A 27,487-nucleotide genomic window follows, 5' to 3' on the forward strand; every position below is an offset into this window, starting at 1 on the left:
GGCGTTAACCCCTGAGATTGTCTTTAGAGATCTACTCCGCATAAAAAAGAAGGAGATAGACTTTACATATGCAATAACACTGTGCGATTACTTTCGGGCTAAGAAAATTCCCAGGGGTTTCAGAGTCCGAAACTGTCCAACAATTGGCAGGTTCAATCCATAATTTTGCCGGAAATGGATCTCTATACTGAACAAATGTTCGGCAGACCTGATGCTATTAGTCATTGAGCAAGCTAACCAGGAGGTTGATAAAACTAAAGAGAAAATCAGTAAATTTGAGACAACTTACTTACCTACTCTTACACTGGACACAGAAAATGACTGACTAAACAAATTAGAGAATCAATTAGCCATTTACAAGCGGGACTTGATCAAGTTCAAAAAAGCCAAAATTGACAAAGTTGACAAAGACTATGAGAACCACCAAGTTTACAGGTGGCTATCAGGCAATAACCCAGTAGATAGGAGGAAACCGTTCTTCAGGTGCCGCCGCTACTCGAGAACGGGCCTAGATACGGAAACCTCCACTGAGGGACACAGCACAAACAGTGATCAGGAACAGTCCACTAGCCGCTGCAGGGGTCCCATCCCTTTAGGGATAACCACCCGTACAGCAGGAGCTCGCAAAGAAAAACAACTAGACGAGGGGGCCAGTACAAACGGGACCACACGTGGAAAGAAGTCACCCACACAGAGCAAGCGGAAGTAATCTCAAATCTTTCTTACCACGACTTGTCATCCAGTGAGCACACTGTACTATCTAAAGGACTGTCATTTTTACCATCAGCTCAATTTGTCGACTTAAAATGGCAGGTCGAGAAGAATCAATTACACAGCAAACTTAAATTTAGGGAATTCTTTGCAGATAATCCTACTGAATGCTGCACCACAATTCCTAAGAAACTAGTACAGTTTAAGAAACCCTCCTCATTTGACCCACTATCCAATAATGCCAGCATCAAGAACTACATACGCCTAGTGGATCATGAGGCACAACACTATACAGCAATGAATAAGATCTATAAACATAATCTATCTAAATCTGAATCCACAGCCCTCCAGGATTTGTCAAGAAATAATCAACTAATTATACGCCCTGCGGACAAGAGCGGGGCTATTGTCCTTCAGGACATTTCCGATTATCGGACAGAAATTTCTCGACAGCTGGAGGAACCAGGGGTGTATAGTAGATTAAGTGGTAATCCTACTACATTGTTTACTAAAGAATTGAAAGAAGCATTATTAATGGCTAGAGATGCTGGGCTCATCACGGAAGAGGTCATGGCACTGCTACTTCCTGAACACCCTGTGGTACCCTTGTTGTACACTGTACCGAAAATTTACAAGAGGACAAACTCCCCCAGGGAGACCGATCATCTCGGCGAGGGGATCATTATTTCAGCCCACGTCAATGTTATTAGATTCCATGCTTCAACCTTACGTACAACATCCGCATGCCTTGATGGACATGTCATTTAGCCTCAAACAGCACAGTCTGTCTTTCTTTTATCCCTGCATTGAGGATATTTAAACCTTTTGTGGATAACATGGTTACTTTATCAAAACTCAAAATGATTTATAAATAATGAATCTTATCACCACCTAAACACTTTAGTTAGATATATTTAGGAGCACCCCATAAAATGTAGCAAAAACATAGAACCCATAACACTGTTATCCAAGTACTTTTCTTTCTGCAGCAGGGTACACTGATATTCCACAGGGAATAACATTGGGATGTAGAGTTGGATCTTGAGCTGAGGCACCAACAGGCTAAAAACTTTGACTGTTCCCAAGATGCACCGCACCGCCTCCTCTATATAACCCTTCCTCCGTGCACAGGAGCTCAGTTTTAAAGTTGGTGCCTGCAGTGCAGGTCATTAACAGGGGGGGTTGCCTTAGGCAGCCTTGAAGACTTTGAAGAAATTAAGAAAGCTTTTACTATGCTACTGAGCCACAGCACTTCTATGTCTGGGAGACATGCCATGCTGCCGCTCCATCAGCTCCCCTTTGCGATGCTGTATACAACCACGGCCTGGTTCCCGGGTACTTACAGCGGAGACGCACCGGTTTTTGGCACACCGCTGCTGCTCATCTCCAGGACCGTGTGGCTGCAGGTCTTGGGGAGGAGGTAAGAGCGTCCCCCAGGGGGACCTGCCGGGTACAAATCGCGATTCAAGTTGCGGCCCATGGGAGACAGACCGCGCGGCTGGCGTGGACACTGTACTGCTCAGGGACCCCACTGTATCCACCAGGGCAGTAAACGGAGCACAGGCATTTATGTTAGGCTCCTTACAGTACCGGTGGTGAAGTCAAGCATTGTGGGGATAAAGCGCTGCCTGTAGCCCCTCCCCCCAGCTCCGGGCACCATCTACTGCAGATGTTCCTGCCCTGGAGCTGCTTTCACTTTCCCGTCACTCCCTGCTGAGACCTAGCACCATTATTAGCTGAAGGGCTGCTCTCTATGGGATTGATGGGTGCTGTCTCCTCTGTATAGCTGCCTGTTCCAGCGCCGTGCTTATACAGGACACTTGCGTATTCTACCTGTCTTTTGACTGTGTTAGTTAAGAAACAAGTGTGTTACTGACAGAATAGGTGGTACAATTATTCTGTGATATACATCCAGTACTGCTGTGCATTGTGTTATATCTCTCTGCATATACATATCTGCTGTTGTATGTAAATTGCCTGTCCAGTGCAGTATTATTGTTGTGTACATGGGGGGGTCATTCCGAGTTGTTCACTCGTTGCCGATTTTCGCAACGGAGCAATTAAGGCAAAAATGCGCATGCGCATGGTACGCAGTGCGCATGCTGTAAGTATTTTAGCACAAAACTTAGTAGATTTACTCACGTCCGAACGAAGAATTTTCATTGTTGAAGTGATCGGAGTGTGATTGACAGGAAGTGGGTGTTTCTGGGCGGAAACTGACCGTTTTCTGGGAGTGTGCGGAAAAACACAGGCGTGCCAGGAAAAAACGCGGGAGTGTCTGGAGAAACGGGGGAGTGGCTGGCCGAACGCAGGGCGTGTTTGTGACGTCAAACCAGGAACGAAACGGCATGAGCTGATCACAATCTGTGAGTAAGTCTGGAGCTACTCAGAAACTGCTAAGAATTTTCTATTAGCAATTCTGCTAATCTTTCGTTCGCTATTCTGCTAAGCTAAGATACACTCCCAGAGGGCGGCGGCCTAGCGTGTGCAATGCTGCTAAAATCTGCTAGCGAGCGAACAACTCGGAATGACCCCCATTATTCCTGCATTGTGTTTGTGACTGAGTGTGCCATATAGCTGCTGTGTGTACTCTCCTTTTCAAGTGTATTACACCCTTGCTATCACTATATTCTGAACCCTGGAGGATAAGTGTGTCAGGGTCCACATTTACTTGTCTATAAATATACATATATAGTGTTACACAGTCTATACATCTCAGTGTATTTTTTCTGTGTATTTCGGTTACCCCCAGCGGTGCAAGTGGGCGGGTATGCGCGGGTACAGCGTACCCTTAAGAATTTAGCCGTAGGTACACCGTACCCACCGCCACCGGGCCGCTGCTCATTGCACTCACCTAGACCAGCGGTGGCCAACCCGCGGCTCACAAGCCGCATGCGGCTCTCTCAACCTCCGGCTCGATCGCCTCCCGGCCACCGCTCCCACCCTCCCTCTGCTGCTCAACGCTGCACACTAACGGCTGCTGTCTGCTCTTATCACTGCCACCTCCTCGTTCCCCTGAGCCCCAGCTCTCCCCCCTCAGTCCTGGCTCTCTCCCCTCAGCTCTGCCTCCACGGTGAGTATTTATAGTGTATAGTCGCAGTCGCTGTGTCACCTGTGCAGGGATGTTTGCTGCTCCTACTGACCGGCTGCTGGTATATGTAGGGCCAGTGACAGTATGTGCAGGAAGCGGTGTGTGAGTGTTCCCTTCTGGTGCCAGTAAGAAGTAGAGATGAGCGCCTGAAATTTTTCGGGTTTTGTGTTTTGGTTTTGGGTTCGGTTCCGCGGCCGTGTTTTGGGTTCGAACGCGTTTTGGCAAAACCTCACCGAATTATTTTTGTCGGATTCGGGTGTGTTTTGGATTCGGGTGTTTTTTTCCAAAAACACTAAAAAACAGCTTAAATCATAGAATTTGGGGGTCATTTTGATCCCAAAGTATTATTAACCTCAAAAACCATAATTTACACTCATTTTCAGTCTATTCTGAATACCTCACACCTCACAATATTATTTTTAGTCCTAAAATTTGCACCGAGGTCGCTGTGTGAGTAAGATAAGCGACCCTAGTGGCCGACACAAACACCGGGCCCATCTAGGAGTGGCACTGCAGTGTCACGCAGGATGTCCCTTCCAAAAAACCCTCCCCAAACAGCACATGACGCAAAGAAAAAAAGAGGCGCAATGAGGTAGCTGTGTGAGTAAGATTAGCGACCCTAGTGGCCGACACAAACACCGGGCCCATCTAGGAGTGGCACTGCAGTGTCACGCAGGATGGCCCTTCCAAAAAACCCTCCCCAAACAGCACATGACGCAAAGAAAAAAAGAGGCGCAATGAGGTAGCTGTGTGAGTAAGATTAGCGACCCTAGTGGCCGACACAAACACCGGGCCCATCTAGGAGTGGCACTGCAGTGTCACGCAGGATGGCCCTTCCAAAAAACCCTCCCCAAACAGCACATGACGCAAAGAAAAAAAGAGGCGCAATGAGGTAGCTGACTGTGTGAGTAAGATTAGCGACCCTAGTGGCCGACACAAACACCGGGCCCATCTAGGAGTGGCACTGCAGTGTCACGCAGGATGTCCCTTCCAAAAAACCCTCCCCAAACAGCACATGACGCAAAGAAAAAAAGAGGCGCAATGAGGTAGCTGTGTGAGTAAGATTAGCGACCCTAGTGGCCGACACAAACACCGGGCCCATCTAGGAGTGGCACTGCAGTGTCACGCAGGATGTCCCTTCCAAAAAACCCTCCCCAAACAGCACATGACGCAAAGAAAAAAAGAGGCGCAATGAGGTAGCTGACTGTGTGAGTAAGATTAGCGACCCTAGTGGCCGACACAAACACCGGGCCCATCTAGGAGTGGCACTGCAGTGTCACGCAGGATGTCCCTTCCAAAAAACCCTCCCCAATCAGCACATGATGCAAAGAAAAAGAAAAGAAAAAAGAGGTGCAAGATGGAATTGTCCTTGGGCCCTCCCACCCACCCTTATGTTGTATAAACAAAACAGGACATGCACACTTTAACCAACCCATCATTTCAGTGACAGGGTCTGCCACACGACTGTGACTGATATGACGGGTTGGTTTGGACCCCCCCCCAAAAAAGAAGCAATTAATCTCTCCTTGCACAAACTGGCTCTACAGAGGCAAGATGTCCACCTCATCTTCACCCTCCGATATATCACCGTGTACATCCCCCTCCTCACAGATTATCAATTCGTCCCCACTGGAATCCACCATCTCAGCTCCCTGTGTACTTTGTGGAGGCAATTGCTGCTGGTCAATGTCTCCGCGGAGGAATTGATTATAATTCATTTTAATGAACATCATCTTCTCCACATTTTCTGGATGTAACCTCGTACGCCGATTGCTGACAAGGTGAGCGGCGGCACTAAACACTCTTTCGGAGTACACACTTGTGGGAGGGCAACTTAGGTAGAATAAAGCCACGTTGTGCAAGGGCCTCCAAATTGCCTCTTTTTCCTGCCAGTATAAGTACGGACTGTGTGACGTGCCTACTTGGATGCGGTCACTCATATAATCCTCCACCATTCTATCAATGTTGAGAGAATCATATGCAGTGACAGTAGACGACATGTCCGTAATCGTTGTCAGGTCCTTCAGTCCGGACCAGATGTCAGCATCAGCAGTCGCTCCAGACTGCCCTGCATCACCGCCAGCGGGTGGGCTCGGAATTCTGAGCCTTTTCCTCGCACCCCCAGTTGCGGGAGAATGTGAAGGAGGAGATGTTGACAGGTCGCGTTCCGCTTGACTTGACAATTTTGTCACCAGCAGGTCTTTCAACCCCAGCAGACCTGTGTCTGCCGGAAAGAGAGATCCAAGGTAGGCTTTAAATCTAGGATCGAGCACGGTGGCCAAAATGTAGTGCTCTGATTTCAACAGATTGACCACCCGTGAATCCTTGTTAAGCGAATTAAGGGCTGCATCCACAAGTCCCACATGCCTAGCGGAATCGCTCCCTTTTAGCTCCTTCTTCAATGCCTCCAGCTTCTTCTGCAAAAGCCTGATGAGGGGAATGACCTGACTCAGGCTGGCAGTGTCTGAACTGACTTCACGTGTGGCAAGTTCAAAGGGCATCAGAACCTTGCACAACGTTGAAATCATTCTCCACTGCACTTGAGACAGGTGCATTCCATCTCCTATATCGTGCTCAATTGTATAGGCTTGAATGGCCTTTTGCTGCTCCTCCAACCTCTGAAGCATATAGAGGGTTGAATTCCACCTCGTTACCACTTCTTGCTTCAGATGATGGCAGGGCAGGTTCAGTAGTTTTTGGTGGTGCTCCAGTCTTCTGTACGTGGTGCCTGTACGCCGAAAGTGTCCCGCAATTTTTCTGGCCACCGACAGCATCTCTTGCACGCCCCTGTCGTTTTTTAAAAAATTCTGCACCACCAAATTCAAGGTATGTGCAAAACATGGGACGTGCTGGAATTTGCCCATATTTAATGCACACACAATATTGCTGGCGTTGTCCGATGCCACAAATCCACAGGAGAGTCCAATTGGGGTAAGCCATTCCGCGATGATCTTCCTCAGTTGCCGTAAGAGGTTTTCAGCTGTGTGCGTATTCTGGAAAGCGGTGATACAAAGCGTAGCCTGCCTAGGAAAGAGTTGGCGTTTGCGAGATGCTGCTACTGGTGCCGCCGCTGCTGTTCTTGCGGCGGGAGTCCATACATCTACCCAGTGGGCTGTCACAGTCATATAGTCCTGACCCTGCCCTGCTCCACTTGTCCACATGTCCGTGGTTAAGTGGACATTGGGTACAACTGCATTTTTTAGGAGACTGGTGAGTCTTTTTCTGACGTCCGTGTACATTCTCGGTATCGCCTGCCTAGAGAAGTGGAACCTAGATGGTATTTGGTAACGGGGGCACACTGCCTCAATAAATTGTCTAGTTCCCTGTGAACTAACGGCGGATACCGGACGCACGTCTAACACCAACATAGTTGTCAAGGACTCAGTTATCCGCTTTGCAGTAGGATGACTGCTGTGATATTTCATCTTCCTCGCAAAGGACTGTTGAACAGTCAATTGCTTACTGGAAGTAGTACAAGTGGGCTTACGACTTCCCCTCTGGGATGACCATCGACTCCCAGCGGCAACAACAGCAGCGCCAGCAGCAGTAGGCGTTACACGCAAGGATGCATCGGAGGAATCCCAGGCAGGAGAGGACTCGTCAGACTTGCCAGTGACATGGCCTGCAGGACTATTGGCATTCCTGGGGAAGGAGGAAATTGACACTGAGGGAGTTGGTGGGGTGGTTTGCGTGAGCTTGGTTACAAGAGGAAGGGATTTACTGGTCAGTGGACTGCTTCCGCTGTCACCCAAAGTTTTTGAACTTGTCACTGACTTATTATGAATGCGCTGCAGGTGACGTATAAGGGAGGATGTTCCGAGGTGGTTAACGTCCTTACCCCTACTTATTACAGCTTGACAAAGGGAACACACGGCTTGACACCTGTTGTCCGCATTTCTGGTGAAATACCTCCACACCGAAGAGCTGATTTTTTTGGTATTTTCACCTGGCATGTCAACGGCCATATTCCTCCCACGGACAACAGGTGTCTCCCCGGGTGCCTGACTTAAACAAACCACCTCACCATCAGAATCCTCCTGGTCAATTTCCTCCCCAGCGCCAGCAACACCCATATCCTCCTCATCCTGGTGTACTTCAACACTGACATCTTCAATCTGACTATCAGGAACTGGACTGCGGGTGCTCCTTCCAGCACTTGCAGGGGGCGTGCAAATGGTGGAAGGCGCATGCTCTTCACGTCCAGTGTTGGGAAGGTCAGGCATCGCAACCGACACAATTGGACTCTCCTTGTGGATTTGGGATTTCAAAGAACGCACAGTTCTTTGCGGTGCTTTTGCCAGCTTGAGTCTTTTCAGTTTTCTAGCGAGAGGCTGAGTGCTTCCATCCTCATGTGAAGCTGAACCACTAGCCATGAACATAGGCCAGGGCCTCAGCCGTTCCTTGCCACTCCGTGTGGTAAATGGCATATTGGCAAGTTTACGCTTCTCCTCCGACAATTTTATTTTAGGTTTTGGAGTCCTTTTTTTACTGATATTTGGTGTTTTGGTTTTGACATGCTCTGTACTATGCCATTGGGCATCGGCCTTGGCAGACGACGTTGCTGGCATTTCATCGTCTCGGCCATGACTAGTGGCAGCAGCTTCAGCACGAGGTGGAAGTGGATCTTGATCTTTCCCTAATTTTGGAACCTCAACATTTTTGTTCTCCATATTTTAATAGGCACAACTAAAAGGCACCTCAGGTAAACAATGGAGATGGATGGATTGGATACTAGTATACAATTATGGACGGGCTGCCGAGTGCCGACACAGAGGTAGCCACAGCCGTGAACTACCGCACTGTACTGTGTCTGCTGCTAATATATAGACTGGTTGATAAAGAGATAGTATACTCGTAACTAGTATGTATGTATAAAGAAAGAAAAAAAACCACGGTTAGGTGGTATATACAATTATGGACGGGCTGCCGAGTGCCGACACAGAGGTAGCCACAGCCGTGAACTACCGCACTGTACTGTGTCTGCTGCTAATATATAGACTGGTTGATAAAGAGATAGTATACTCGTAACTAGTATGTATGTATAAAGAAAGAAAAAAAAACCACGGTTAGGTGGTATATACAATTATGGACGGGCTGCCGAGTGCCGACACAGAGGTAGCCACAGCCGTGAACTACCGCACTGTACTGTGTCTGCTGCTAATATATAGACTGGTTGATAAAGAGATAGTATACTCGTAACTAGTATGTATGTATAAAGAAAGAAAAAAAAACCACGGTTAGGTGGTATATACAATTATGGACGGGCTGCCGAGTGCCGACACAGAGGTAGCCACAGCCGTGAACTACCGCACTGTACTGTGTCTGCTGCTAATATATAGACTGGTTGATAAAGAGATAGTATACTCGTAACTAGTATGTATGTATAAAGAAAGAAAAAAAAACCACGGTTAGGTGGTATATACAATTATGGACGGGCTGCCGAGTGCCGACACAGAGGTAGCCACAGCCGTGAACTACCGCACTGTACTGTGTCTGCTGCTAATATATAGACTGGTTGATAAAGAGATAGTATACTCGTAACTAGTATGTATGTATAAAGAAAGAAAAAAAAACCACGGTTAGGTGGTATATACAATTATGGACGGGCTGCCGAGTGCCGACACAGAGGTAGCCACAGCCGTGAACTACCGCACTGTACTGTGTCTGCTGCTAATATATAGACTGGTTGATAAAGAGATAGTATACTCGTAACTAGTATGTATGTATAAAGAAAGAAAAAAAAACCACGGTTAGGTCACTGGTATATACAATTATGGACGGGCTGCCGAGTGCCGACACAGAGGTAGCCACAGCCGTGAACTACCGCACTGTACTGTGTCTGCTGCTAATATAGACTGGTTGATAAAGAGATAGTATACTACTAATATTATATACTGGTGGTCAGGTCACTGGTCACTAGTCACACTGGCAGTGGCACTCCTGCAGCAAAAGTGTGCACTGTTTAATTTTAATATAATATTATGTACTCCTGGCTCCTGCTATAACCTATAACTGGCACTGCAGTAGTGCTCCCCAGTCTCCCCCACAATTATAAGCTGTGTGAGCTGAGCAGTCAGACAGATATATAATATATATAGATGATGCAGCACACTGGCCTGAGCCTGAGCAGTGCACACAGATATGGTATGTATGTGACTGAGTCACTGTGTGCTGTGTATCGCTTTTTTCAGGCAGAGAACGGATTATAAATAAAAGTGGTGGTCACTGGTCACTATCAGCAAAACTCTGCACTGTACACTACTGAGTACTCCTAATGCTCCCCAAAATTAGTAAATCAAGTGTCTCTCTAATCTATTCTAATTCTAAACGGAGAGGACGCCAGCCACGTCCTCTCCCTATCAATCTCAATGCACGTGTGAAAATGGCGGCGACGCGCGGCTCCTTATATAGAATCCGAGTCTCGCGATAGAATCCGAGCCTCGCGAGAATCCGACAGCGTCATGATGACGTTCGGGCGCGCTCGGGTTAACCGAGCAAGGCGGGAAGATCCGAGTCGCTCGGACCCGTGAAAAAAAACATGAAGTTCTGGCGGGTTCGGATTCAGAGAAACCGAACCCGCTCATCTCTAGTAAGAAGCACTAAGGAGTATGTATATGGAGTAACTGGCAGGGGCCCCTGGCTGTGGCCCCACTCGCCCATGCAGGACATCATCATTGCTGGTATGAAGTGGGTACAGGAAAGTGACTGCAGACCAGCAGCTTCCCCCAAGGCTACAGCATTAGCAGCACCTGCTTTCATCTGAGCTGTGAGCACAGTATGGGTGGCGGTCAGTGCAGTCACCCCATCCTGGCATGTGCCTAGTTATATGGAAATAATCATTGTGTGTTTGGCCCAAGATGTCAGCATGTACCGATAGGAGGCACGCGTCTGCGTTTTGCAGGACTATATCATTATTTCAGTGACCTGATATTGGTGTAGGTGTATTTAGAGTCCCTGTGTCACAGGTGGGCACACAGCCCTGTACTACCCTCTAAATGACTTTCATTATCTGGCTGGTCAGAGATGTCATGATTTTTTTCCCCCATATGTGTATAATAGGCTGCGTTCTGCACCTTCTTGTTGTACTTTGTACTAATGTAAGACAACTTAAAAGTGATGATAACTGCCACTCCAGCCAATCAGCTCCTGTCACGTTTAATAAATTGGCTTGAGCACTATTTATTATATGCAACGAGTTTTACATAGCTGATTGTATCTTATACAGTATTATACGATATTCATTTGTTTATTTTTACCCATTCTTTTGTTCCTCACTTGTTTTGACGGTGTGGCCAGCGGTGCAAGTGGGCGGGTACCCTTAAGAATTTAGCCGTGGGTACTCCGTACCCACCGCCGTCGGGGCCGCCGCTCATTGCACTCACCTAGACCAGCGGTGGCCAATCCGCGGCTCTCGAGCCGCATGCGGCTCTTTCAACCTCCGCATGCGGCTCAATCGCCTCCCGGCCACCGCTCCCTCCCTCCCTTTGCTGCTCACCGCACTGCTGCTGTGAGGGGAGGAGAGCGCAGCATGTGCCTCTCCTGCCCCTCAGTGTCTACCTTCAATTCGGCGCCAGCCTGTGAGAAAATCAAAGCTCGCAGGCCTGCAGTCAAGGCTCCTGATTGGCTGCCGGACCGCAAGCTTTGATTGGCTCACAGATCGGCGCCTAATTGAAGGTAAACACCCGCACAGCCGCCGGAGACTGAGGGGCAGGAGAGGCGTACGCTGCGCTCTCCTCCCCTCACACACAGGACAGCAGCGCGGTAAGCAGCAGGTGAAGGGGGGGGGCACTGTGAGGACGTGTACCTGGCACTGGGGGCATATCTGGCACTGCGGAGACATGTATCTGGCACTGGGGGCATTTCTGTATCTGGCACTGGGGCCATCTCTGTATCTGGCACTGGGGGCATATCTGGCACTGAGGGCATATCTGGCATTGTGGGGGCATTTCTGTATCTGGCACTAGGGGCATATCTGGCTCTGGGGGCATATCTGGCACTGGGGGATGTGTATCTGTCACTGGGGGCATTTCTGTATCTGAAACTGGGGGCATATATGGCACTGGGGGCATATATGTATCTGGCACTGGGCGGCATATCTGGCAGTGTGGGGGCATTTCTCTATGTGGTAATGGGGGCATTTCTGTATCTGGCACTGGGAGCATATCTGGCACTGTGAGGCAATGTATATCTGGCACTGTGAGGCAATGTATATCTGGCACTCTGGGGGCATCTGTGTATCTGGCACTGTGGGGCAATGTGTATCTGGCACTGTGGGGCAATGTGTATCTGGCACTGTGGGGCGATGTGTATCTGGCACTGTGGGGCAATGTGTATCTGGCACTGTGGGGCAATGTATATCTGGCACTGTGGGACAACAGGTATCTGGCACTATTGGTGTCATATGTGTATCTGTCCCCACATATGTGTATCACGCCCCCATTTTCATTGTCCACGCCCCATTTGGCATTTGGCCAAACCCATTTTTTGCCCCCGCGCGCACACAGTACCTATAAGACATTTTTTCTACTTGCACCACTGGTCACCCCTTGCCGATTAATTTCTCTGTTTGTGTCCTGCTTTTATTAGCACATAAACCAGGGGATTACGGTATTACTATTGTTTGGCTATATTGTACTGTGTGCCCCACGGCTACATTTCTCATGATGTCTGCCACACAGGGGGGAAATTCCATGGACGCTCCTGCATCAGGCAGTGCTGCTCCCACAGATTTACCGGGAGGGGAACCTGCTGCTGGGTATGTGGGTACTGGGTCCCTTACATCTCCCACTACACCTGTGGCCAACCAAGAGCCACCATGGGCCTCCTTTTCTTGTATGTTAAATACTTTGGTAACACGTCTTATGCCCCCTGTGGGACTGCCTGTGCCATTGCAGCCACAAATTGTCCCTGTAGCTAATCCGCCTTGGGCGGACACACTATCTAACCAGATACAGGTTTTGAATAAATCCTTGGTTAAACAGAAATCTACACCTCAGCACTCTGAAGCTAATGGGCCCTCTAAGCGTGTGATTTCCTCCTCTCAATCCACTCATGTTTCAGATACTTGAGATACTTCAGATACTCATGTTTCAGATCTGATGAAGATGGGGCCTATACTGATCCGACTGATTCTGACTCAGCGTACTCTGATGTGGAGCATGTACCTCAGGTTGATGTCCCTGAATTAGTGGACGCTATCAAAATGGTTCTCCAGATTGATGATGAAGCTGATCCCACTACTGCATCAAAAAAACCTGATAAATTCAAGAGTCAGAAGGTGGCAAAGGTAGTTTTTCCTCACATACGTCAAGAGGCTTGGGTCTCCCCAGGAAAGAAGGTTGCCCTATCCAAGAAGATGTTGGCTCATTTTCCTATCCCTGCAGAGTTAACTAACAAGTGGGAAACTCCACCGCCGGTCGACTCGCACCTCGCACGGATCGTGGTTTCCTCTTCTCTGCCTGTTACCACTGTCACCTCCCTGAAGGAGCCGACAGATAAGCGTGTGGAGGGATGCCTGAAGTGAATTTATTCCATAAATGGGGCAATTCACAGGCCCACTATTGTGGCCTCCTGGGTTGCAATAGCTATTGATGCGTGGGTCCAGGTACTGGAGGAAGAGCTACCTCAGGATATTTCTGACATTGCCAAACAGTGTCTGTCTCATATTACCACCACCTCCCATTATATTGAAGAAGCGTCCTCTGAGGCAGGTATGCTAGCGTCCAAAGCGTCCACAACGTCTATTTTGGCTCGCCGGATTCTCTGGTTGCGGTCCTGGTAGGTGGGCTTAGATTCTAAGAAGACTCTGGAGGTGCTCCTTTTTAAGGGAGACATCCTTTTTGGAGAAGATCTTAATAAGATTGTGACTGACTTAGCCTCTGCTAAGGGTGTGTGCCTTTCTAATACCACTCCTAATGCTCCAAAAGCTAAAAGTACTACTTTTTGATCCTTGCGGACCTCAGGTAAATCAAAGGGTCAGGGGTACTCGAGCAAGCCTCATACTTCCAAGACCAGTAAGCCCAAATGGAAAAAATCCTGGGGCTGCCCGTCAGCCTGCTTCCAAACAGGACAAGGGGTTTGTTAGTTCTGCACCAGTCATAAAATTATATATATGTGGTCAAAATATCTGTTAAACCAGGAATATCAAATATCTGTGGGAATTATCCCTAATTAACTCAATCTGGTGGTGCGCCCAGAGTCAGTGTTATAGTCAATAACATGAATGAAAAAAGAAAAAGAAGACTCTTGAGTGAGCGCACTCTTTGTGTTTATGAATAGAAAAAATTTGATAAAGTAGATATATTTAAGTGATTAAGACATAACCTTTATTATAAACTTACATAAAATAAATTTTCATTTTTGTATCCCATTATTTAAAATTAATGGACATAACCAGGTCGTTCCATCCAAAGAATTTACAATTTACTAACAGTCAGACTTTTCTTTATAAAGAAATTTTATATTGTATTCTGGTTTATCTATATCCACATAGATTGGCGGAAGGGTGTGTACTGTGTACACTGCCAGTACCACATCCGTATTCCACCACACCAGTACAAACTTAGCCTGTATTTTGATAGAGATCTAAATTGATTTTGCCATAGTGCATTATAAAGACAGCAATGTGAGTTTAATTTGCATAAGCGGTATATTCCCTTATGAAAAAATAGAACTAAGTATTGTATCTATACCAAAAATATTATCTTATTGTAGTCCTGATTTCAAGGCATACACCTGTTATAGAATGAAGGAAGAGCAGATATTGGTGATGCTGCTGTTAGTGTTCTTGTCAGGATTTTGCATTGACGTACTACTAACACCGGGTATTCCCTGGTGTTCACCCTTCCAGGTACTAACCCGGCCCACCACCATTTTGCTTCCAAGATCGGACGAGATTGTGCATAAGCGGTGAGGTATGGTAGTAGAACAAATAGTATGTATAGCCTCTGACACACTAATGAGAGTGCACCGAAGAAAGGAAAAAACTGAGTTATGCTTATAGGTAAGTGAGTGTTAGGAATTGGATCTGCTGTCCGCGTTAGACCAAGAATCTCCTGGAATCGCGGATGAGAGTCCTAGAAAATAATAAGGAAAGAGAAAATATAATAGAAAAATATAGGCTGGTTCTCAGCCAGTGCAGATGCTGCCTATACTAGGGTGCAATTACCTTGCTGGGTCGGTGCTCACCCGTCAGTATTGCACATGTTTCCTCAGATTCAGAGAAGCTTAGGAAGACAGAAGATCTGCCAATCTACAGGCTTGAAAGTGAACAAGCCCGTTTTTCACGGGGGAAACGCGTCTTCCTCTCCTATCTCTGGACGAGTCTATCCACAGCAGGTTTTCAATCGTGATCACTAGCTTGCCCAGGGACCTGGGCAGCCACCGGTATTATTAGTTAATAGGTCTATTAAGACCACTATGCAATTACAACCAGGGACGTGCAGTCAGGGGAGGCAGGGGAGGCAGTGCCTCCCCTGTTATTAATGATTAAAATAATACAAAGAAGATACTTATGACACATATTCTGTGTCATAACTATCTTCTTTATATTAAGGCAGTGGTTCCCAAACTATGTGCCGTGGCACCCTGGGGTGCCGCGAGGCACTTGCAGGGGTGCCTCAGGTTGGTTGTCAAGGACCAATTCAAACTATTTATTGTCAATTTAATAGGCAAAACCAGTGCTGGTGGCTGCCAATTATAAAATATGTGGACATACAGAAGCAAATCTTGTCCCTCACCACACAACTGACCCTAAGGATGACATATACAAATAATTTACTTAATCTAATATTTTTTTCTAAATTTCTCAATAAGAAACTTGTGGCCTAGGGGTGCCGTGAAAAAAAAATCTGACACTCCAGGGTGCCGTGACTCACAAAAGTTTGGGAACCACTGTATTAAGGTAATCATTTTCAGTGTAAATACGTGTTTAAATTGATTTAGGAGGCACCGAGAGCGGTGCCTCCCGCAGCCAATTGTAAATGTCCTAAAGCAGGGGGCGGGACAAAGCAAAAGGCTGTAAAAGCCCATTGAAAAAAACAGTGTAAGCGGCACCTATAAAAGTGCCTCAGTGCAGGGATGTGCTTTCAGCCCATATGAGAGCACGTCCCTGTCACTGAAGCCAATGTTATCGGGCACAAGATTCAGCACTGACAGTGACTGTATCCAACTGTCACTGTCAGTGCTGTACAGAGAGGGAGAAAGTCAGTGTGAGCTCTAACTTTATCACAAGTGGATCCGGTGGGAGGAAGGACGTGGGCCCTGTGCCCCCCTCCCTGCCATTTCTGGCACTTTCTTTAAAAAAAACCCACAGCAGTCCGGTCCCCGTCCTCTAGTTACTGGCTGTGCGCCTGACAGCGCCCGACATCGTCCCCCTCCTTCCCCCACCGCACCGGCCCTCAGACTCCACTGCCTGTCTCCAGAATGACCCGTCCCCTGTGGCTGCTGCATAGCGAATGGGAGCAGGAGGAGGGGGACGCTGGAGCTTACTTACCCGGCCGGCGTTTTCCTGTGTTGTGTGAGGCTGCAGTTAGCGGCTGTGCTGTCCAAGGAGGAAGGCAGAGTGTCCGGGACCCGGCCGCAGCAGACAGGAGGTGACCCCCAGCAGCATAGGCATGACGGCATCTGACTGAAGTCAGATAGCCGCCGCCTGCTTTGAATACCGTCAGCCAGCTCCCTGCACCTGAACACGTACAGCTGGTGAATGCAGAAGAGTGGGATGACAGACTGCAGCGTTAAGGGTAAGTCTCTTCCACTCTATCCTGTCCCCTGCAGCCCACCACTACTCCCACCCTGACCCCTGCAGCCCACCACTACTCCCATATTGACCCCTGCAGTCCACCACTACTCCCATCCTGACCCCTACTGTCCACCGCTACTCCCATCCTGACCCCTACTGTCCACCACTACTCCCATCCTGACCCCTGCTGTCCAGCATTACTCACATCCTGACCCCTGCTGTCCACCACTACTCCCATCCTGACCCCTGCTGTCCAGCATTACTCACATCCTGACCCCTGCTGTCCACCACTACTCCCATCCTGACCGCTGCTGTCCAGCATTACTCACATCCTGACCCCTGCTGTCCACCACTACTCCCATCCTGACCCCTGCTGTCCACCATTACTCCCATCCTGACCCCTGCTGTCCACCACAACTCCCATCCTGACCCCTGCGGTCCACCATTATGCCCATCCTGCCCCCTGCTGTCCACTACCGCACTCATCCTGCACCTTGCTCCTTAATACTTAACTCATCCTACCTTCTGCCCCATTACTTCCATCCTGCCCCTGCTCTCCACCACCACAGGACTACAATAAGATAATATTTTTGGTATAGATACAATACTTAGTTCTATTTTTTCATAAGGGAATATACCGCTTATGCAAATTAAACTCACATTGCTGTCTTTATAATGCACTATGGCAAAATCAATTTAGATCTCTATCAAAATACAGGCTAAGTTTGTACTGGTGTGGTGGAATACGGATGTGGTACTGGCAGTGTACACAGTACACACCCTTCCGCCAATCTATGTGGATATAGATAAACCAGAATACAATATAAAATTTCTTTATAAAGAAAAGTCTGACTGTTAGTAAATTGTAAATTCTTTGGATGGAACGACCTGGTTATGTCCATTCATTTTAAATAATGGGATACAAAAATGAAAATGTATTTTATGTAAGTTTATAATAAAGGTTATGTCTTAATCACTTAAATATATTTACTTTATCACATTTTTTTCTATTCATAAACACAAAGAGTGCGCCCACCCAAGAGTCTCCTTTATCTTTTTCCATTCATGTTATCCAAACAGGACAAGCCTGCAGCATGACGGGGCGGACGTTCCCCTGCGGGACCCCAGAGTGGGAGGCCGACCCCTGCAGTTCACCCAGGTCTAGATAAGGACCACTTCAGACGCGTGGGTGCAGGAAGTTGTCTCTCACGGGTACGCGGTCTCTTTCTCCCTCGCCAGTTCTGCGCAAGTGTCATCCCATCAGACCCGATGAAGGAGCAAGCTCTACACTTGGTTGTCAAATCACTCCTGGAGACAGGAGTGGTGGAGCCGGTGACTATCTCCCAAATGGGGAGGGGCTACTATTCGACCCTGTTTCTAGTACCGGAACCCAATGGGTCTTTCCGGCCTATTCTCAACCTCAAGTCACTGAACAAGTTTGTGAGAGTTTCCAAGTTCCGTATGGAAACACTGCGTTAACTGTACTGGCCATGGAACCTGGGGACTACATGGTATCCCTGGATGTACAGAATGCTTACTTGCATATACCTATTGCCATTTCGCATCAGCAATATCTGCGCTTTGCTATTGGCAACCTCCATTATCAATTCAGGGCTCTGCCGTTTGGACTGACTACGGCCCCTCAGATTTTCACCAAGGTCACGGCTGTGAGGATAGCTCATCTCCATCAACAGGGAATCAGGATCCTGCCGTATCTGGATGACCTGCTGATCCTGGCACGCTCCCAAGATGTCCTTCTGAGTCATCTCCAGCTGACGGTGCAATTCCTCACAGCCCACGGATGGCTGATCAATTGGAAAAAGTCCTCCCTGGTCCCTGTGCGGTGCATGGTGCACCTGGGGTCCCTGCTGGATACGCATAGCCAGAAGCTGTTTCTGTCTTCAGAGAAGGTCCTGAGGCCTCAGGACAGGATCAGATACTTCCTCTCTTGCCTAAAAGTGTCTATTCACTCGGCAATGCAAGTACTAGGCCTGATGGTGTCGACTTTCGACATGGTGGAGTATACTCAATTCCATTCTCGCCCTCTCTAACGGTTAATCCACTTCAAATGGGACGGTCTGCCTCAGCGGATCAGGTATCAAATGCTGGTCCTGACTCCGGAGGTCCGCTTGTCCCCGTCCTGGTGGCTCCAGGATCAACAGCTGAGCAGGGGCCATCCCTTCTGGATTCCCCACTGGGTCATCCTGATGACGGATGCCAGTCTGAGGGGCTGGGGCGCGGTGTTCAAGCAACACACTCTCCAGGTTTTCTGGACAAAGGAGGAGTCTCTCCTCCCCATCAACAGTTTGGAACTGCGGGTAGTGTTCAACGCTTTGACACTAGCCCTGCCTATGTTAAGGAACAGGCCTGTTCAAGTACAGTCGGACAACACAACCGCGGTGGCGTACATAAATTGTCAAGGCGGCACTCGAAGCCGAAAAAGCAATGATGGAAGTGACCAGAATTCTTCAATAGGCGGAACGCCATCTGCCAGCAATATCGGCAGTGTTCATCCCGGGTGTCCTCAACTGGGAAGAGGATTTCCTCAGTCGTCAGGACGTACACGCCGGAGAGTGGAGCCTTCATCTGGAGGTGTTTCAACTCCTAGTGGACATGTGGGGCCTACCAGATGTAGACCTGATGGTGTTTCGACACAATCACAAAGTTCCGGTCTTCGGATCACGGACAAGGGAACCTCAAGCAGCGTTCGTGGACGCACTGGCAATTCCATGGAATTTTCGACTGCCATACGCATTTTCTCCGGTGTCACTCCTGCCCAGAGTTCTGCGGAAGTTCAAGCAAGAAAGAAAAGTACTACTTCTAGTCGCTCCAGCGTGGTTCGGACGGCATTGGTTCTCAGACCTGCAGGGTCTATCGATGGAACGTCCTCTACTACTTCCTCGTTCAGGGCCCTTGTGTATACACACACCTGGCCAGACTGGCTTTGATGGTGTAGCTCTTGAAGCGTCACTCCTGAGGGCCAAAGGTTTCTCTGAGGCGGTTATCCAAACTATGTTGAAGGCCCGTAAACCAGCTTTGGCTCAGATTTACTACAGGGTCTGGAACTCTTACTTCACCTGGTGTGCTGCTAAGAACTACTATGTGTACAAGTTCAGAACCTCATGGCTTCTGGCTTTTCTGCAACAGGGCCTGGATTTAGGCCTTCATCTGACCTCCCTCAAGGTTCAAATTTCTGCCTTGTCGGTGTGGTTTCAGAAGAAAATTGCGTCTATTCCTGACGTTCATACTGTACCTTCACTCAGGGTGTCTTCCAGATGCAACCTCCCTATGTCTCTCCTGTGACATGGGATCTGTCTGTTGTTCTTAATGCCCTGCAAGTGTCTCCCTCTGAGCCTCTTGATTCTGTGGACCTGAAATGGCTATTAAGGTTCTGTTCCTGATGGCTATTGCCTCGTCCTGTCGTCCGCCTTTCCTGATATTTAATCGTGACCGGGCAGTTCTCCGTACTCACCCTGGTTATGTGCCTAAGGTGGTGTCATCTTTCCACCTTAACCAAAAGATTGTGGTTCCGGCCTTTATCTCTGCTGGTTTGTCTTCCAAAGAAAGGTCTTTGGATGTGGTACAGGCTCTCCATATATATGTGGAGAGGACTCCCTCCATTCAGAGGTCTGATTCCCTCTTCGTCCTGTTTGTTTTTCACAAACGTGGCTGGCCTGCAAATAAGCAAACTTTGGCCAGATGGATTAGAATGATGATTGCACAAGCTTCTGTGCAGGCTGGTCTCCCAGCCCTTGCTGCTATCAAGGCACATTCTACTCAGTCTGTTGGACCTTCTTGGGCGGCTCGCCGTGGCGCGTCTGCAGAACAATTGTGCAAGGCGGCTGCGTGGTCCTCTGTGAACACGTTCATCAGGTTCTATGCCTTTGATACTTCTGCCTCCCAGGATGCCTCCTCTGGACGCCGAGTTCTTGTGCCCACTACAGTGCATTTCCTCCCCTGAGGAACTGCTTTAGGAAATCACCGATGTTATTCCCTGTGGAATACCAGTGTACCCCGCTGCAGAAAAGGAGATTTATGGTAGACTTACCATTGTTAAATCTCTTTCTGTGAGGTACAGTGGATTCCACAGGGTGCCCACCCTGAGGTACTTAGCTTCTTTGGGTTTCTATGGCATTAGCCGCTGGTCCCTTCTCCTGTCGTGAGAACGTGGTTCTATGTGACTAACATCTACCGTCTCTTTACCTGCTACTGCACTAGACTGGTTAACAAAACTGAGCTCCTGTGCATGGAGGAGGGATTATATAGAGGAGGCGGTGTGGTGCATCCTGGGAACAGTCAAAGTTTTTAGCCTGTTGGTGCCTCGGATCAAGATCCAACTCTACACTCCGATGTTATTCCCTGTGGAATCCAGTGTACCTCGCAGAAAGAGATTTAACAAAGGATAAGTGTACCATAAATCTCCTTATATGAAATGTTTGCAAATATATATATATATATATATATATATATATATAACATTAAGTATACAATTTAAGTGTTTATATTTCATTTTAAAAAATTACATAGAAAGATTTAAATACCTGTATGACACACTAGTAAACATGCATTCAGTTTCAACATACAATTATCATCACTAATAATTCTGTATCAGTCCATGGGTGCAGGGGCGTATCTAACCGCACGTCCCTGGTATCTAGAGAGGAAGGAACCCGTGTGCAGTCTCCTGGTGTGGATCCCCTCCTCTCCCGTCCCGTAGCCGGCAGCAGCGCTGTTAGCACTCTGTCTGAGTGTGTCACAACTGAGGGCCTGAGCTGACGGGAGGCAGCCTCAGTTGTAGGGGCTGAGATGTACCGGAACCTGGGAGGTTGTATCAGACCCCTGGACATGTAAGTAACATGAATAATAACTGCCCGAAGGCGTGACCACGACAACTTGGATAAAAGTCAATGATGTTTATTATGACAACTCCGCAACACAGCAGCAGTAAAAGAAAACGTAAAAGTCAGCAAAGAATAAATACAGTTCCTGGGTACTACAGGATGGCAGGAGCCACAGGGCACTGGTAGTGTGAGATAGTTCTTATGATCTTCTAGATGGAAAGTCCTTACCAGGCCCGACTGTAGCAATGGAGATAACCCAGGATTGTGCCAGCTGGTGTTCCAGGAAAAGCTGAGTTGCTGAAGATAAAACAGCTGCTGTGGATACTGGCTGGAACCAGACTGTTGTTAGCACGGAGTGGATACTGGCTGGAACCAGTTAAATAATAAATGAACTTGGGAGCGATGAAATATGAACTGAAATGTAGAACTTGAGAGCGGAGAAATAATAATACCGGTGGAGAGTGGTAAAGTGTAGAAAGGACACCGGCCCTTTAAGGGAAGCTGTACTCTGCTGGAAGCTGAGCTGGAAGCAGGTAATGTTGTAGCTGGAAACAGATGAATCCACAATGGATTGGAGAGTCAGGCTACACCGCAGGTGGAATGCTGGTGCGGGTCTCTATGGTGGAAGTCTTGAGACAGGAGCTGGAACCTGGAAGACAATCACAGGAGAGAGACAAACAGGAACTAGGTTTGACATCCAAAGCACTGACGCCTTCCTTGCTCAGGCACAGTGTATTTATACCTGCAGCAAGGAAGGGATTGGCTAGGCAATTATGCAGATTAACAATACTGACAACAGATTGGAGGAAATGATCAGCTGACAGAATCCAAGATGGCTGCGCCCATGCAGACACTTGTAAGGAAGTTTGGTTTGTAATCCATGTGGTAATGAAAACAGTAATGGCGGCGCCGGCCACTGGAGACAGGAGACGCCAGGCTGACAAGTGCACATCCAACCACGCGGACACAGCGGAGGCCGCGGCTGACGTAATCGCCACTCTGACACTCTGCATGCAGAAGCTCAGGGACGGCGGCGGAGGCCGCGGGAGACGCCATGCCAGATGTAATAAGGCGTTACTGTGACAGCGTCTCAGAGAGACAGGAGAGGATGCAGGAATGTGAACATTAGGATAACAGATGGGATCCGGTCCTGGAGCGCTGAGCCAGCCTTAGGAGGCATCTGATGGGTAAGAAATGGCGTCCAGATACCCGGATCGTGACAGCACCCCCCCCTTTAGGAGTGGCCCCAGGACACTTCTTTGGCTTTTGAGGAAACTTGGAATGGAATCTCCGGACCAAGGCAGGAGCATGGACATCAGAAGCATTGGTCCATGAACGTTCCTCAGGGCCGTAACCCTTCCAGTCAATAAGATACTGTAGTTGACCGTAACGGTGACGTGAGTCCAGGATCTTGGCCACTTCATACTCAACGCCTCGTTGAGTTTGGACTTTCGGAGTTGGAGGAAGTGAGGAATGAAACCGATTCAAGATCAGCGGTTTCAACAGGGAAACATGGAATGTCCTGGGTATTTTTAAGAAGGGAGGCAACTGGAGTCTGTAAGCAACAGGATTGATGACTTGTTCAATCTTGAAAGGACCGATATAGCGAGGTGCAAACTTCATACTGGGAACTCTTAACCTCAAATTCTTCGTGGATAACCATACCCGATCACCCACCTTGAGAGCAGGAACTGCTCGACGCTTCTTATCCGCAAACTTCTTGTACCTGAACGATGCCTTGAGCAGAGCTGATCGTACGCTCTTCCAGATATTGGCAAACTGATGCAAGGTGATATCCACTGCGGGAACAGAAGTTGCTGGAAGCGGTTGGAACTCAGGAACTTTAGGGTGGAATCCAAAGTTAGTGAAGAATGGTGTTGAAGCAGATGAAGAATGATACTGGTTGTTATGACAGAACTCGGCCCAGGGAAGTAATTGAACCCAGTCATCTTGAGAGGAGGACACATAGATGCGGAGGAAGGCCTCCAAGTCCTGATTCACCCTCTCGGTTTGACCATTGGTCTGAGGATGGTAAGCCGTGGAAAACTTTAGCTTGACTTGGAGGACTTGACATAAACTTCGCCAGAATTTGGCTGTGAATTGAACTCCTCGATCTGAGATAATTTCTTCAGGAAGACCGTGGAGTCGGAAGATCTCTTGTATGAATACTTGAGCCAACTTGGAAGCTGACGGAAGACCGGTGAGAGGAATGAAGTGTGCCATCTTGGTGAACCGGTCAACTACCACCCAGATGGTATTGAACTTGTTGCACATGGGTAAGTCTGTAATGAAATCCATCGACAAGTGGGTCCATGGTCGACGGGGAACGGATAGTGGAACCAGTTGCCCCGCAGGCGACTGGCGGGATACTTTATGTTGGGCACACTTTGGGCAAGATGCAATAAACTCCAAGACGTCCTTTTTCAGAGTTGGCCACCAATAGGACCTAGAGATAAACTCCAGGGTTTTTTGGATACCTGTATGTCCGGCAAAACGGGAAGCATGAGCCCAATGCATGAGCTTCTTCCTTAGCATCGGCTTCACAAAACTTTTCCCTGATGGGGGCGTAGAGTCCATCCCTACCGTGGAGAATGCCAACGGATTTATAATAGGATGCTTGTCTGAAGACTCTGACTCATTTTCTTGCTCCCATGAGCGGGAAAGGGCATCGGCCTTGCGATTCTGAGAGCCCGGACAGAACTGGAGTTTAAAGTCGAACCTGGAAAAGAAAAGTGCCCATCTGGCCTGACGAGGGTTGAGACATTGTGCGCCCTTCAGGTATAAAAGGTTCTTGTGGTCTGTAAGTATGGTGATTGAATGAGAAGCTCCCTCCAACAGATACCTCCACTCTTCTAGAGCGAGCTTGATGGCTAGCAACTCCTGGTCGCCAATGGCATAGTTGCGCTCAGCTGGGGAGAACTTCCAGGAGAAGAAACTGCAAGGGTGTAAATGGCCATCTTTAGCCCTCTGAGATAACACCGCTCCTACTCCAACGGAGGAGGCATCCACCTCTAAGATGAAAGGAGAGTCGATGTCAGGCTGTTTCAGAACAGGCGCAGAGATGAACCTTTGTTTTAAAAGATGAAATGCTTGCATGGCTTCTTCAGACCACTTGGACGGGTTAGCACCCTTCTTAGTGAAAGCAGTAATAGGCGCCACAATGGTGGAAAAGTCTCGTATAAACTTTCGGTAATAGTTGGCGAACCCTAAGAACCTCTGGACCCCTTTGAGGGTTAAGGGTACCGGCCAATTTTGGATTGCTTGTAGTTTCTCAGGATCCATCTCTAGTCCGGAACCGGACACAATGTACCCTAGAAACGGAATGGACTTGACTTCAAAGACGCATTTTTCTAATTTGCAATAGAGATGATTGACACGGAGACGGGACAGAACCTCTTTAACCCAAAAACGATGTTCCTCTAAATCGTTGGCAAAAATGAGGATATCGTCTAGATAGACCACGACATGACGATATAGCATGTCTCTGAAGATCTCATTGACAAAATGCTGGAAGACAGCTGGAGCATTGCTCAATCCGAAGGGCATGACGAGGTACTCATAATGTCCGTCACGGGTGTTAAAGGCGGTCTTCCACTCGTCACCCTCACGGATCCGGATGAGATTGTATGCACCTCGCAAGTCCAGCTTTGTAAAGATGGTAGCTCCGCTAACTCTGTCAAAGAGCTCAGTAATCAGGGGTAAAGGATAACGGTTCTTGATGGTAATGTCGTTCAAACCTCTGTAGTCGATGCACGGCCGCAGACCACCATCTTTCTTTTTTACAAAAAAGAAGCCTGCGCCGGCTGGAGAAGAAGAAGGTCGAATGAACCCCTTTGCTAGGTTCTCTTTAATATATTCCTCCATAGAATGCGTCTCAGGCAGAGACAACGGATAAGTTCGGCCTCGAGGTGGAACCTTCCCTGGAACGAGATCAATCGGACAGTCCCATTCTCTATGAGGAGGAAGGATATCAGCAGAAGCTTTACTGAACACATCCGTGAAATCTTGATATGGAGGAGGTGGAACATCAGACGACCTGGGGGAGGAAGAACAGACAGGCAATACTTTAAACAAACATGTCTCAGCACAGGAGGAACCCCATGCCAGGATTTGCGTAGTCGTCCAATCAATTGTAGGATTGTGAAGACGGAGCCATGGAAGGCCCAGGACCACAGGATGTGTGGCTCTTGGAATCACTAAAAAAGAAATAAGTTCGGAATGAAGAACTCCCACTCTCAGACGAACTGGTAGAGTCCTTAAAGAAATGACTGCATCAAAAATTTTGCTGCCATCCACGGCAGTTAAAGAAATGGACGAAGGAAGTCTCTCGGTGGGTAGGGACCACCGTTTAACATAGGCTTCGGTAATAAAGTTCCCAGCTGCTCCGGAATCAAGGAGGGCAATGACGTTCCGATAACGTTGAGCAACTTGAAGCGAGACTGGGAGATTACAATCTTGAGGAGATGGAGAGGAGATCATTACTCCTAGCCGGCCCTCTCCTTGGCGAGCTAGGATTTGGAGTTTCCCGGACGTTTGGGACAGGCATTAATGGTGTGAGACGGAGCTGCACAATAGAGACAGAGAAACTCGGAGAGACGTCTTCGGCGCTCAGCAGGAGTTAAACGGGAACGGCCAAGTTGCATGGGCTCATCTTTAGATGGTGACAGTTGACGAGGAGGAGGAGCAGAAGATTTTGGAGCAGATGATCTTCCACGCTCAGTTGCTCTCTCTCTGAAACGTAAATCAACTTTCGTGCAGAGTGAGATTAGCTCATCTAACTTAGAAGGTAAGTCTCTGGTAGCTAACTCATCTTTAATACGCTCAGATAAGCCATGCCAGAATGCAGCATACAGGGCCTCGTCGTTCCATGCCAGTTCGGATGCCAGGATCTGGAACTGTATCAGATATTGTCCTACAGTACGTGACCCCTGGCGTAAACGGAGAATCTCGGATGAAGCTGAGGTTACCCGGCCTGGCTCGTCGAAGATGCGCCTGAATGTTGACACGAAGGCAGTGTAGGAAGATAGCAGGGTGTCGGACCTCTCCCATAACGGTGATGCCCAATCAAGGGCTGAGCCACTGAGAAGAGAAATAATGTAGGCAATTTTTGTACGGTCACTGGGAAAATTGCCAGGTTGTAGCTCAAACTGAATCTCACACTGGTTGAGAAATCCCCTGCAGAATCTTGGAGATCCGTCAAATTTTGCTGGCGTTGGAAGATGAAGACGTGGAGCAGAAATGGGTAAGGTGGGTGGGGTTATAGCTGGAGTCACTGTGGTTGACGCACCAGACGCGCCTGATCCACGGAGAGTTGTCTGAATCCCATCCAGCCGAGTAGAGAGATCCTGGAGACAGCGGATGATGTGGCCCTGTGCAGCCTCCTGATGTTCTAGTCGGGCTGCCAGTTCTTGCATTGGCCTGGCTGCTTGATCCTGGTCTCCGGCTGGATTCATTAGGTCAGTGCTTACTGTCACAACTGAGGGCCTGAGCTGACGGGAGGCAGCCTCAGTTGTAGGGGCTGAGATGTACCGGAACCTGGGAGGTTGTATCAGACCCCTGGACATGTAAGTAACATGAATAATAACTGCCCGAAGGCGTGACCACGACAACTTGGATAAAAGTCAATGATGTTTATTATGACAACTCCGCAACACAGCAGCAGTAAAAGAAAACGTAAAAGTCAGCAAAGAATAAATACAGTTCCTGGGTACTACAGGATGGCAGGAGCCACAGGGCACTGGTAGTGTGAGATAGTTCTTATGATCTTCTAGATGGAAAGTCCTTACCAGGCCCGACGGTAGCAATGGAGATAACCCAGGATTGTGCCAGCTGGTGTTCCAGGAAAAGCTGGGTTGCTGAAGATAAAACAGCTGCTGTGGATACTGGCTGGAACCAGACTGTTGTTAGCACGGAGTGGATACTGGCTGGAACCAGTTAAATAATAAATGAACTTGGGAGCGATGAAATATGAACTGAAATGTAGAACTTGAGAGCGGAGAAATAATAATACCGGTGGAGAGTGGTAAAGTGTAGAAAGGACACCGGCCCTTTAAGGGAAGCTGTACTCTGCTGGAAGCTGAGCTGGAAGCAGGTAATGTTGTAGCT

The 27,487-nt window shown here is 48.2% G+C and overlaps 1 protein-coding gene and 1 pseudogene across 6 annotated transcripts in view; both read right to left on the reverse strand.

Moving 5' to 3' along the window:
- Nucleotides 1-27,487, reverse strand: part of CTNND2 (catenin delta 2) — a 1,915,824-nt gene that overhangs the window by 1,742,646 nt on the left and 145,691 nt on the right. The gene's annotated exons all lie outside the window — the stretch shown is intronic.
- LOC134930578 (5S ribosomal RNA) lies at nucleotides 14,610-14,729 on the reverse strand (annotated as a pseudogene).

This window comes from Pseudophryne corroboree, chromosome 5, assembly GCF_028390025.1.
Source record: "Pseudophryne corroboree isolate aPseCor3 chromosome 5, aPseCor3.hap2, whole genome shotgun sequence".
NCBI classification, from domain to species: domain Eukaryota; kingdom Metazoa; phylum Chordata; class Amphibia; order Anura; family Myobatrachidae; genus Pseudophryne; species Pseudophryne corroboree.